This window comes from Giraffa tippelskirchi, chromosome 13 (genome assembly GCF_054371585.1).
Source record: "Giraffa tippelskirchi isolate mGirTip1 chromosome 13, T2T-mGirTip1v1.2.pri, whole genome shotgun sequence".
Taxonomy (NCBI): Eukaryota; Metazoa; Chordata; class Mammalia; order Artiodactyla; family Giraffidae; genus Giraffa; species Giraffa tippelskirchi.
The window spans coordinates 66,450,689-66,464,287 of record NC_137287.1 but is presented as its reverse complement, the minus strand read 5'-3'; the positions used below and the strand labels follow the sequence as shown (position 1 = coordinate 66,464,287).

The 13,599-nt window shown below is 41.7% G+C and overlaps 1 long non-coding RNA gene across 1 annotated transcript in view; it reads left to right on the top strand.

The window, feature by feature from the left end:
* Positions 1–12,261, top strand: part of LOC145532172 (uncharacterized) — a 60,179-nt gene extending 47,918 nt beyond the window's left edge. The window contains exons 2-3 of the long non-coding RNA XR_014073049.1: positions 7,738–7,890; positions 8,387–12,261. This is a non-coding gene — a long non-coding RNA (uncharacterized LOC145532172). The remainder of the gene's footprint in view (positions 1–7,737; positions 7,891–8,386) is intronic.
* The last annotated feature ends 1,338 nt before the right edge of the window (positions 12,262–13,599 follow it).

Sequence of the window (13,599 nt, the reverse complement as noted above, 5' to 3'; positions counted from 1 at the left end):
AAGCAATTGTATGTATTAGTGTGTTGGTCACTCAGTCATGTCCAACTCTTTGTGACCCATGGACTGTAGCCCACCAGGCTCCTCTGTCCATGGAATTCTCTAGGAGAGGATACTGGAGTGGGTAGTCATTTCCTTCTCCAGGGGATCTTCCCAACCCAGGAATCAAACCTGCGTCTCTTGTGTCTCCTTCATTGCAGGCAGATTCTTTACTGTCTGAGCCAGCAGCAGAGCCCTGTTAAGCAATTATACTCCAATTAAAAAGAAAAAGAAAAAAAAAGAGAGAGAATTAAAAAACCCAGTGTGTGTCCTGCTATGTGAGAGCCTTAAATCCCACTGAGGATGCAAAACACTAAGAAATTAACCAAGGAAGCAAACAGCTACGACAAATGCCAAGAGATGTGTGCTAGGAGAGTCCAGAGAAGGGGGAGAGGCTCATGGTATCTGGGGACTATCTAAAGCTTTAAAGAAGGATGCACAGCTTCCCAGGTGGCTCAGTAGTAAAGAAACCACCTGCCAATGCAGGAGACCCAAGAGATGCAAGTTCGATCCCTGATTTGGGAAGATCCCCTAGAGGAGGAACTGGCAACCCACTCCAGTATTCTTGCTTGGGAAATTTCATGGACAGAGGAGCCTGGCAGGCTATATATAGTCCATGGGATTGCAAAAAAGTTGGACATGACTGAGCTTGCATGCATGCAGGATTTGAGCTGGGCACAGAAGGCAGTTCAGAAAAGTACCTTAGGAGAGAGAGCTCAGTAGTTGTGGTGCATGGGCTTAGTTGCTCCATGGCATGTGGAATCTTCCTGGATCAGGGATTGAACCCATGTCACCTGCACTAGCAGGTAGATTCTTCTCCACTGCACCACTAAGAAAGCGTCCCCCACCAATGGAATATGTTAAAGCAAATCCCAGAGATCAAATTATTTTACCCTTAGTGAAAGTGAAAGTCGCTCAGTCGTGTCCCACTCTTTTTGACCCCATGGACTTAGTCCATGGGATTCTCCAGGCCAGAATACTGGAGTGGGTAGCCTTCCCCTTCTCCAGGGGAACTTCCCAACCCAGGGATCAAACCCAGGTCTCTCACATTGCAGGCAGATTCTTTACCAGCTGTCCTACCCTTACGTGCTTTATTATTATCTTTAAAAGGGAAGGACCTCTTTCCCTAATATGAGCACAATATTATATTTAAAAGATAAAAAATAAAAAGTATTTAATAATGTGTTAAATATTAATATATAAATATATATTATATAATTATTGTAATTATATAATATATATTTATATATTTGTTATATATAATAATAAATAATAAATATTAAAATATTCCTTATATACTCTCTATTTTCAGTCCATGTTCAGTTTTCTCCATGTGTCTCAAGAACGTCTTTGTACTGATGGTTTATTTGAAACAGGATCTAAAGAAGGCCCACACGTATATTTGGTTGTCTCTTGAGTAGCTTAGCTGGTAAAGAATCTGCCTGCAATGAGGGAGACTTGGGTTCGATCCCTGGGTTGGGAAGATCTCCTGGAGAAGGGAAAGGCTTCCCACTCCAGTATTCTGGCCTGGAGAATTCCATGAACTGTATAGACCATGGGGCTGCAAAGAGTCAAACACAACTGAGCGACTTTCACTTCACTTCACTTGAATCTCTGGATGAAACACAAGCTGGAATCAAGACTGCCAGGAGAAATATCAATAACCTCAGTTATGCAGATAACACCACCTGTATGATAGAAAGGGAAGAGGAACTAAAAAGCTTCTTGATGAAAGTGAAAGAGAAGAGTGAAAAAGCTGGCTTAAAACTCAGCATTCAAAAAGCGAAGATCATGGCATCTGGTCCCATCACTTCATAGCAAATAGATGGAGAAACAATGGAAACAGTGAGAGACTTTATTTTCTTGGGCTCCAAAATCACTACAGATGGTGACTGCAGCCATGATATTAAAAGACGCTTGCTCTTTGGAAGATAAACTATGATAAATCTAGGCAACATATTAAAAAGCAGAGACATTACTTGGCCGACAAAGGTCTGTCTAGTTAAAGCTGTGGTTTCTCCAGTAGTCACGTGTGGATGCAAGAGTTGGACCATAACAAGGCTGAGTGCAGAAGAATTGATGTTTTTGAACTGTGGTGTTGGAGAAGACTCTTGTGTTGGAGAAGACTCTTGAGAGTCCCTTGGACTGCAAGGAGATCAAACCTGTCAATCCTAAAGGAAATTAGTCCTGAATATTCATTGGAAGGGCTGATGCTGAAGCTGAAGCTCCAATACTTTGGCCACCTGATATGAAGAACTGACTCATTAGTAAAGACCCTGATGCTGGGAAAGACCGAAGGCAGGAGGAGAAGGGGCCACAGAGGATGAGATGGTTGGATGGCATTACTGACTTGACAGACATGAGTTTGAGCAAGCTCTGGGAGTTGGTGATGGACAGGGAAGCCTGGTATGCTGCAGTCCATGGGGTCACAATGAGTCAGACACGACTGAGCAACTGAACAACAACTTGAGTCTCTTGAGTCATCAACAATAATTCTCACTTACTCCTTTCAAAAACTATGTATTTGTTGAAGGAAACTGCTCATCTTTCCCATGGAATTTTCCACATATTGGATTTGGCCACTTGTACCATCAGGGTGCAGTTCAAAACTCTCCTCTGTTCCCTGAGTTTCCTGGAAATTGGTCATAATGAGGTCCAGAGGCTTGATTCAATTCTGCTTCAGTTATTGTTGTTATTATCTTGAGGGGCGAGAATATTTTATAGATGGTGCAGAACAGTTCCTAATGCCTCTTATTAGGAACATAATATTAATATCTGGTTACTCCTTTTTAGTGATGTTACAGTTGATCAGCAAATTCTAGCTAAAAATGCTGTTGTGGCTTTTTTTTTTTTTTTTTACTTTCTTTCTGTTCCTCTCTGGGATTCTGAAACTGTGAGGGCTGGGCTGCTGGACAAATCTAATTCACAGACCAGGGCTGCACTCAGAATCACCCTTCCTCTGGGACCGGGGAGGCTTTTTTCCTGGGCCAAGCTTACGACTGACCTTTGTGTGCTTCCCTTGGGTGGTAGAATTTCCCAGGAAGCTATTCAGGCCCTCAGGCAAATAAGATTCTTGCCGGCCGGCCGGCCTACCAGTCTGTCAGACACTTCTGAATCCCTGAATGAAGTGAGGGAAGTCCAAAGAGATTTGTCAGGATGTGTGATATTAGATTTCTTTAGCAGGATTGCTTGTCGCTTTGCCACTCTCCAATGAAAAAAATTCCCACTGATTGTGTCTAAAGATGCAAAATAAAATGAAGAATCAAGGCAATTTCACAGGAAAATATGAAGCCATGGAAACTTATAAGGCAATACAGTGGGGCTTTTATTTTCCTTGATGGTCTTGAATTATATAGCTTGCCCTTTGAACTGGATAATTTGATTATGTAGTCAAATCCTTTGGGTAATTTAGGTTTGCCCCCTAGATGATTATGACTCTCCTGCCCTCCATGTAGGAAGATAATTGTGTCAGCTTCCGATTTTTTTAAACCTAGAGTTAAATTTGTATGATGGTAAGCTTTCAATAGAGGAAAATGGTTTTATGTAGATTGGTGAATGTGATGATTTAGTTTTTCATTCATTTGATTCAGCTGCTAAAGAGAGTTCAGCTTTAGAAATTAAGAAACTCTATACATGCTTTTGTCTTTTATAGGATCTTGAGATCCTTTGCGAAACACAGGGTAATAGGAAGCAAATGCATCTGCTCTGTCTTCATGTTCCCTCATAATACCTTGTGTTTGGGGATGTTTCATTTCTGTGTCTGCCCTAGGGGCCTCTTCTTTGTCAGGTGATATGCTGACCTTCTCCTGGATTAATTTCCACATTCAGACAGGTTTTCTTTTTTCATAAAACATTAGACAAAATGAACAAATGTTATGATGTTAAAATGTTTGGAGAGGTGTAATGAAGCGTTTTGTGTGTTTTTCTACATCTTTTCATAAAGTGGGCTTCTCAAATTTATTTACTCCATCCGAGGCTTTCTTTCTTTTTTTCTCTCTTTTTCACTGAAAGCTGAACTAGATGGCATCCCTCGAGGAACTTTATCTTATACATCATTGTTTCCCCAGTTCAGAGCACAGTGCCTGGCCCATGGCAGGTGTCCACTGAATATTTACAGAATGAGTTAATGAGTGAAAATGAACTTGGGGAATTTTCTTCTCTCTTTCCAACCTCAGATTCCCCAACTAGGGCACCTGGATTTATTCTGATTTTTATGAAACTCTGGATATCAATTATAACCCATTCCTTTTGCCTAGAGAGAGTTAGAGATTTATTTTTCTTAGATAAATGCTCCCCTAAATTCAAATTGTTAACTCCAGTGTCTGGGTAATCCTAGAATCAGGTTGGAACATTATGGCCAAGGGCTGTGACTATGAAAAAACTTCCAAGACTGAAGTCAAAGATAAAGGCACTGTATTAATTTCCTGCTGTAAAGTTACCGAGGTGGCTCAAAACAACAGGAATGTATTCTGTCACAGTTCTGGAGGCCAGAAGTCTGCAATCAATATCCCTGGGCTGAGACCGAGGTGCTGGCAGAGAGTCCCTCCCTTGAGAGGCTCGAGGGGAGAGTCTGTTCCCTGACTCTCCCAGCGAGGAAATGGTGCCTGAGGCTGCCAGGGCTGCTTGGCGGCTGCACCTGAAATATTTATCAGTTTTATTCCGAAAGTGGGTGGACAGAAAAGAATGCAAAATTTCAAGATAGAAATATGCCATTAAAAATTACTCTTTACAGCAGAAATTGCAACTATTTGCTAGTCTCCAATAGTTAAAGCTATAGTTTTTCCAGTAGTCATGTACAGATGTGAGAACTGAATCCTAAAGAAGGCTGAGCGCTGAAGAATTGCTTTTGAACTGTGGTGCTGGAGCAGATTCTTGAGAGTTCCTTGGACAGCAAGCAGATCAAACCAGTCAATCCTAAAGGAAATCAACCCTCAATATTCATTGGAAGGACTGATGCTGAAGCTGAAGCTCCAATATTTTGGCCACCTGATGTGAAGAGCCGACTCATTGGAAAAGACCCTGATGCTGGGAAAGATTGAGGGCAGGAAGAGAAGCGGACGAGTGACAGAGGATGAGATGGTTGGATGGCATCATCAACTCAATGGACATGAGTTTGAGCAAACTCCAGGAGCTAGTGAAGGACAGGGAAGCCTGGCATGCTGCAGTCCATAAGTTTGCAAAGTGTTGCACGACTTAACAACTGAACAACAACAGCAACAACAAGTACCCTTTTCTTTTTGTTGTGTACCCCCCCTCCCCTTCCTGAACTTTTAGCAGGGAGAGATGATGGGGACCAGCCTTTTTTGCAGCAGGTGGGGCTATACAATCTAGTTCTCACTGTTTGAGTCATCATTTTGGAGTCTCTTTGTTATAGCAGCTTAGCCTACACATGAACTAACACAGACAAGATTAGGAAAGAAGCTCATTTCTTGGTTTCCACTACTGCTGTTTGTCTATTTGCTAAGACATGCTGGATGACAGGTATTAAAGTTGCTTTGCACTGCTCTGTAATTTTACAAGGACAGTTCTTCATTGCAAAAGAAAATAGTTATCACAAGCTGTGTTTGTATAAACTGATTATCTTGTCTCTTCCATATTGGGTTCACTTATGCCTGCTTGAAAAGTCCTGTTTTCCTGTGAATTGCTAGCGTGGACTTTCATTAGTTAGTATGAATGTATCACCACTGTGTGTCGGTCCTACAAAGCCTTTTGGGGACTCTTGAGAAGAATTCATAAGAAATACAATTTCTCCTATGTGTGTTTAAATTCACAAAAATAACCTCTGGGACATTGGCTAAAGAGAATCTCTCCTAAACCCTATTGAAAACAGATCACTTTTTTTCCTTTATAAAAGAAAAAGATTAAGAAAGAAATGTTTTACAAAGGCAACTCATTTCAATTATTAAGAAATTTAAAAGCAGTTAATACAAAAAAAATTTAAAAAAGAACAAAATAGAATGAAAAGAAAACACAAAAATTTCACAAGCCTGCTATCCAGTTAGCAACTTGATATGTATCCTTTCAGTGCTTTTTCTATGAACATATGTACACTTACTAAAATCAGACTATATCTTTATTTTATTTTTGGCTGTGCTGGGTCTTTGTTGCTGCAGGGGCTTTTCTCTAGTTGCAAAGAGTGCGGCTACTCTCTAGTCACGGTGCTCAGGCTTCTCATTGTAGTGGCTTTTCTTGTTGTGGAGCATGGGCTCTAGGGCATGTAGCCTTCAGTAGTTGCAGCTCCCAGGCTCTAGAGCGCAGGCTTAACAGTTGTGGTGCATGGACTTAGTTGCTTCCGGGCATGTGGGATCTCCCCTGACCAAGGATCGAACTCATGTCACCTGTATTGGCAGGTGGATTCTTTACCACTGAGCCACCAGGGAAGCCCCAGACTATATCTTAGAGCACTTTGTAATTTCTTCCTTAAAAGAAAAACCAAGTATTTTTGGTAAATATCTCACTTTGACTAAGATGATTACCTTGGTAGCTGCAGAAGCAGACAAGGCTCTCATGGAGGGATGGTGGACCTCCTACAGGGTGAATTTGGGTTTCGTATGTAACATGTGCATTTCTGACTGTAAATGGTGTGAGGTAGGGGCACCATGACCTGTCTGTCACCTGCAGAAGCTTTGCTCATAATCTATAAGTATGAGAATCTGCTTAGCCTGTTGATTCAACTCTGAATCGCAGGCTATTTATTTATTCTTTCTCTTACATGATTGTAATGAGAGAGAGCTGTTTGCCTAATTCATTAAAAATAAGGATCTAATACTGTGCCTATGCTTCTTGCCTCTTTTCCTTTTGAAAAAATAAGAGGAATAGAATGTAGCTGTTGTTCTGAGCATTTACCAGGTGCCATGCACAGTTAAGCTCATCACACAATTGCATTTCAACCTCACAAAACCCTGTGGGGTAAATATTGTTAGTCCCTTAGTCCAGTTTCATGTTGCAAAATGGAGACTAAGAGAGATTAAGCAACTTTTACATGTTCTTAGAGCTAGTAAGTATCAACACTGAAATTTAAACCCAATCTGTGATTTCTAAGCCTACCTTTTAATCATGGTGCTTATTGTCTCCCAGAATGAAACTAATTTACTTTTGCATCTTATTCTTCAAATACCCCAATCCCATCAACTCTTTAAGACTACGGCTTGTAACACATATCATTATTTCATGTTCTAATAACAAGGAAAAGTGCTGCTAACTATAATTGTAAGATGCATTTCAATTTCTGAGAAGTAATCATGTGAAAAGTAGGTAAGTCTTAGAATCGATGAAATATGATAAAATTATAGAACTGCTTTTCATAGAAAAAAGAGGCTAATGCTGTGTTACCCACTTGCATGAGTGGTACTGACAATGTGACTTCTTGGCGGGTCTGGTATATTCTCAGGGTGAGTTTTCAAAGGCAGGAGCATACATAATTTCCAAGTTACTTGCAGAAATGTTGGTTATGTGGTTGGATTTGTTGCTGCAGTTGGATAAGTCATTATTATTCTTGCCAATGGTCCCAGAAGCTTGGAATCACCAAGCTGCCTAGAGCTGCTTGAAAATAATAATAGAAAAAGAGAACAGGGGCATAATGGATGAGGTATGTACAGCCCGTGTATCTGTGATTCTGGATGTAGGATGTGTACTTCTAGCAATTCTCTCCCTGCAGTGATTTATTGAACAATGACAATAGCAATGTTTTGTGGTTTCCAGGAAATATCAGCCAAAAAATGATCGCTGAAGAAGGAAATGAAATCGGTCCAGCAGAATTATTCCAGGAGAGTATAATGAGACCAACAGAGTGAACACTGAAGCCTTGAGACATGCCTGCAGAGAGGGGGTGAGAGCAAGAAGAGAAGGAGAAAGGTGGGGAAGGGAGCGGGTAAGAGAGAGGGAGGTGTGGGGAGAAAACCACAAGGGGTAAATCACAGAAGCTGAAGAAGGGTAGAATTTCTTAAAGCAGAGTTGGTCATTGGGGGTCCAATGTGATAGAAGGGTTCATTGGCTAATGACTATTTGTTGGTCAAAGTGGCAGAAACCAAAGAGGAACTAAAGAGCCTCTTGATGAGGGTGAAAGAGGAGAGTGAAAAGGCTGGCTTAAAACTCAACATTCAAAAGACTAAGATCATGGCATTCTATCCCATCACTTTATGGAAAATAGATGGCGAAGAAGTGGAAACAGTGACAGAGTTTATCTTTTTGGGCTCGAAAATCACTACAGATGGTGATTGCAGCCACAAAATTAAAAGACGCTTGCTCTTTGGAAAGAAAGCTATCATAAACTTAGACAGTGTATTAAAAAGCAGAGACATCACTTTGCCGACAAAGATCTGTATAATCAAAGCTATGTTTTTTTCAGTAGTCTTGTACAGATGTGAGAACTGGATCATAAAGAAGGCTGAGTGCCAAAGAATTGATGCTTTCAAATTGTGGTGCTGGAGAAGACTCTTGAGAGCCCCTTGAACAGCAAGTAGGTCAGACCAGTCAATCCTAAAAGAACTCAACTCTGAAGATTCATTGGAAGGACTAGTGCTGAAACTCTAATATTTTGGCCACCTGATGTGAAGGGCTGACTCATTGGAAAAGACGGTGATGCTGGGAAAGATTGAGGGCAGAAGGAGAAGGGAGCGACAGAGAATGAGATGGTTGGATGGCATCACTGACTCAATGGACATGAGTTTGAGCAAACTCTGGGAGATTGTGAAGGACAGAGAAGCCTGGCATGCTGCAGTCCATGGAGTTGCAAAGGATCAGACATGACTTAGTGACTGACCAACAACAAAAGAGAACAGAAAGCAATTGGAAAGCAGAGAAGACTCTCTTCCCCTTTATAATTTTATTAGAAATGTTACTGATACAGAAGTGAGGGTGGGAAGTCTCCACATAATTGCTGGATGGGACCTCATGATGTGAGTATTTGTCTTATGGGTCTTCTAACCCTGGAGCTCACCTTCCTCCTCCTCCTTATATTCTGCCCTCCCTTAAGACCAGGACTCGTTACTTTCCAGATTGCTTCCTGCCTCTTGGGCTGAACTTTCTCAATCACCTTGTCTGGATTATTTTTCCTCTTCCTGCACCTTCAGTATGGACTCTCCCCATTGTTTATCCTTAACCCTGTTCTCTCCCCTCCCATTTATATGCTGTCTTTGGAAAATCCCATTTATACCCCTGGCTTCAATGATCGTCTATTTTCCTGCGATGCCTGAAACACACCTCTAGCCCAAACTCTCATCTCAATTCCTGACTCAGCCTCCCGTCCCTTCTTCCCTCCCATCTATTCTGTCTGATAAATTTTGCAGCAAGGTGTACATGGCCCAAGAGAATGTGTACTTCAGGCACTAATTTCACCCTTAGCCTGATCTTATGTTTTCTGCTTTCATTTTCCCTCTCCCTCTCCACTATCTCTTAGCTGGACTTCAATCGTTTTCCTGTCTTTCATCTCAGTTTGCTTTCGTTCTCTCAGTGTGAACTCTGTAACAGGCAAATTGGATCAAATCGGATGGAAATTCTTTAATGTCTCACCACTGCCTACAGGTTAAAACAAATGCCTTTCCCTGGGACACAAGTCCCTTCATGATCCGGCCTCTGATCCAGTCTCTGTCTACTTATCTGGCTTCATCTGTACCTGTTTCCCACTCAAGTTTTGACTCAGGAATGCTGAATTACTGGTAGCCATGGCTGTGCCATTTCTTTCCTTCTGCTTGGACAGGACCACCTACCCGACTCCATGCTGGACCAACTCACGCTTGTCCTCAGTTTTCTGACTCCCAGTCTAGATGCCCTATTACTCAAGCTCCAGTTGTACTTTTTTTAAAAAAATTAATTGATTAATTTATTTGGCTGCACCTGGTCTTCTTTGCAACATGTGGGATCTTTAGCTTTAGCATGCAAACTCTTAGTTGTGGCATGTGTGGTCTAGTTCCCTTGACTAGGGATCGAACCAGGGTCCCCTGCATTGGGAGTATGGAGTGTTGACCTTTGGACCACCAGGGAAGTCCACAACCCTACTTTTGCGTGTCTCTTTTACATCCACTATTGCCTCTTTATTGTCTGCTCTCCCCTGCTAGACTATAACGGTTACAAGAGCAAGGAATCCCATCTCATCATTGTAGTTTTTTGCTTAGTACTGTCCTGGTGTTAAAGAAAAGATTTTGGGTGTCTCTAAGGATAGTTGTGTCCACAAGGAGTGCATTTGGGCGTTTACTCTGATTTTCGAAACAGTCGTTCATTTAGGCAATATCAAAAAAATCAAATTCTTTCCCTTACGGTCAAGTTATATATTTATTTTGTTTATAAATGTAGGGACTTCCTTAGTGGACCAGTGGCTAAGACTCTGCACTCCCAACCCAGGGGACCTAGGGTTCAATCCCTGGTCAGGGAACTATATCCCACATGCTGCAACTAAGAGTTTGAATGCTGCCAATGAAAAAAATCCCATATCAGAATGAAGATCGAAGATCCCGTGTGCCACAGCTAAGACTCAGAGCAACCAAATGAATTAATAAATAGTAAAAAAGAGAAATCTAGCAGATCTCAACATTTCAAGTGTAGGATTTAATATTTGGTCCCATTTACAAAACCAAACTTCTGTGCATTCGAGACTGTAATTATGACCAAAAAGTATGTCGAGTCCCTTTTTAAGTACTTTAGACATCTGGCTGTTAAACCTACCTCAATGTTTAATTCTTATCAACCCAATAATTAAACATGTGACCACAAGTCACATGTAAATCATCCATTGTTTTCTGGGTCCAACCTGTGTTAGCAGCTTGCTCCCTGTCTGCTTCAGCTACAGCAGCCGTGGTTGGGAGCCCTTCCTGATCTTTAGGCCGGATATCCTGGCTCCTTCTCTGGAAGCTGGCCTGGACTGTTCCCCAAGGACGGTCCTCTTCCGTCCATCTGCAGAACTCTTCTCCTTCACTGAACAGCACCCCAGGCATCTAGCACAGTGTATCAGGGACTTCAATAAACTGTGCAGTGAGTTCGTGGAGAGTTAAGGTAGAGAGTGTTTATCTTGTTAACAACTGCAATGATAACACTGTGGGTTAGGGAGCATCTTCCCTGTTTACAAACCTTTTCCCTGAGAGTCACCTCTGGCACCTCCCAGCATTGCCGTGAGCTTAGAGGCACTCTTAGCTGCTTCAAAGGATAAGACACAGCCTATTTAACTTGCCAGAGTTCTTCTAACAGAGACCAGGTCACATCTGCGCATGGGTGATGCTTGCCTCGTGGACCTGTAAAATGAAAATATCTCTTTTCATAATGAAGTTTCTGAAGTAGTCCTTATTTTACAGAAACTCTAGCAATTAGCCAAGTTGGAACTGGCAATCCCCAGTGAAAGGACCAGATATTTCCTGTGCTATTGTTTCTATTTATGACAGAGGTGGCACAAGATTACTGGGGGAAGGAAGATTTTAACTGTCAGTCTACATTTTATTCCCTTGTGTGTGACCTGGCAGAATCCTGACATTGTGATCTCCTGAAGGTCATCTTGAACCTTATATGTGCCCTGAACTTTCCTTCCAACCAAATGACAACAGCACAGCCTATTGGCTATATCATACTTATGTGTATTTATATCTTACTTGCTTTTAGCAACAGCAAACCACAAGCCATCCTACTTCAGAAAAATCAAGATGCCTTTCATTTCTTTGGCAACTGCGTTCTTGGCTTTTTTAAATTTAATGAGAAGGTAGTGGAGAAAAAAATGGTTATCTCACACAGTACGTAGGCATTTTTTCAAACCAATCTTATACTTGAAAATAATTTTTTTTTTTTGGCCATGCTGTGAGGCATGTGGGATCTTAGTTCCCTGAACCAAGGATCGAAACCATATCCTCTGCAGTGATAGTACAGGTGAAAATAGTGGGAATCTAATAAATGAAATGTACTGTAATTCTTTCCTATATAACTCTTATATATCATTGTACCTGCTTACCATTCTTTTGCTTCCAACACTTACATACACATTAAAGAATTAAGTATGATCCTAAAAGAGAAAAAAATCAAAGATATATTAAGTATGTGCACTGCCTATTAATGTCTACTTATTTCAATATTAATGTAGTATCAAAAAATTCAAAAACAGATTATATACTAACAGGTTAATGGTAATTTTTTATTATATAAGGTAAGTACGTAAGCAATTCACATATCTTACTCACAATTTGGAATAAACACTAATGTAGTCTAGCAATAAGCTGGGTACTTCGTTTTGCCAAAAAAAAAAAAAAGAAATCGGGCATCACTAGTGAAGAAAAGCAGTGTGAAGACTCCTAGTTGTCTGCCAAACTCCATCCTCCCATTCTTCCTTAGTATTAGAGTGGTGCTGGAGATCTTGGCTGCATTGCCAGGGAATGTGTTTCCCACTCCCCTGCCTGAATCTTTACAGCAAAGATTGGCCACGTGATGCAGCACTCATTAATGGAGCCTGTGTGCAAGTTTTGGAAGCAAGTAAAATAAAAAGTATTTATTTGATTGCATCAGGTCTTAGTTGAAGCATGTGGGATCTATTTCCCCAGCCAGGGATCAAACTCAGGCCCCTTGCATTGGGAGCTCAGAGTCTTAGCCACTGGACCATCAGGGAAGTCTCTTGGGAGCAACTTCTGATTCGCTTGCTTACCAGGGAACTTCTGGTCCTGGACTCAGCTCTTTCCCCCTTTCTTACAGTCTGGCCTGGCCACAGCTTGGATAACCTTGGAAGCCCTGTGTTGAAGAACTGCCATCTTCAGGTCTGGAACGGGGGTAAACCCACTTGGAAGTCCCACACTGGACTGTTAGAAGGGCAAGTTCAGTTCAGTTCAGTTCAGTCGCTCAGTCGTGTCCAACTCTTTGCGACCCCATGAATTGTAGCACGCCAGGCCTCCCTGTCCATCACCAATTCCCGGAGTCTACCCAAACCCATGTCCATCGAGTCGGTGATGCCATCCAACCATCTCATCCTCTTTCGTCCCCTTCTCCTCCTGCCCCCAATCCTTCCCAGCATTAGGGTCTTTTCCAATGAGTCAACTCTTCGCATGAGGTGGCCAAAGTATTGGAGTTTCAGCTTCAACATCAGTCCTTCCAATGAACACCCAGGACTGATCTCCTTTAGGATGGACTGGTTGGATCTCCTTGCAGTCCAAGGGACTCTCAAGAGTCTTCTCCAACACCACAGTTCAAAAGCATCAATTCTGCGGCTCTCAGCTTTCTTCACAGTCCAACTCTCACATCCATACATGACTACTGGAAAAACCATAGCCTTGACTAGACAGACCTTTGTTGACAAAGTAATGTCTCTGCTTTTTAATATGCTGTCTAGGTTGGTCATAACTTTCCTTCCAAAGAGTAAGTGTCTTTTAATTTCATGGCTGCAATCACCATCTGCAGTGATGTTGGAGCCTAAAAAAATAAAGTCTGACACTGTTTCCACTGTTTCCCCATCTATTTTCCATGAAGTGATGGGACCAGATGCCATGATCTTAGTTTTCTGAATGTTGAGCTTCAAGCCAACTTTTTCACTCTCCTCTCTCACTTCCATCAAGAGGCTCTTTAGTTCTTCTTTGCTTCCTGCCATAAGGGTGGTATCTTCTGCAT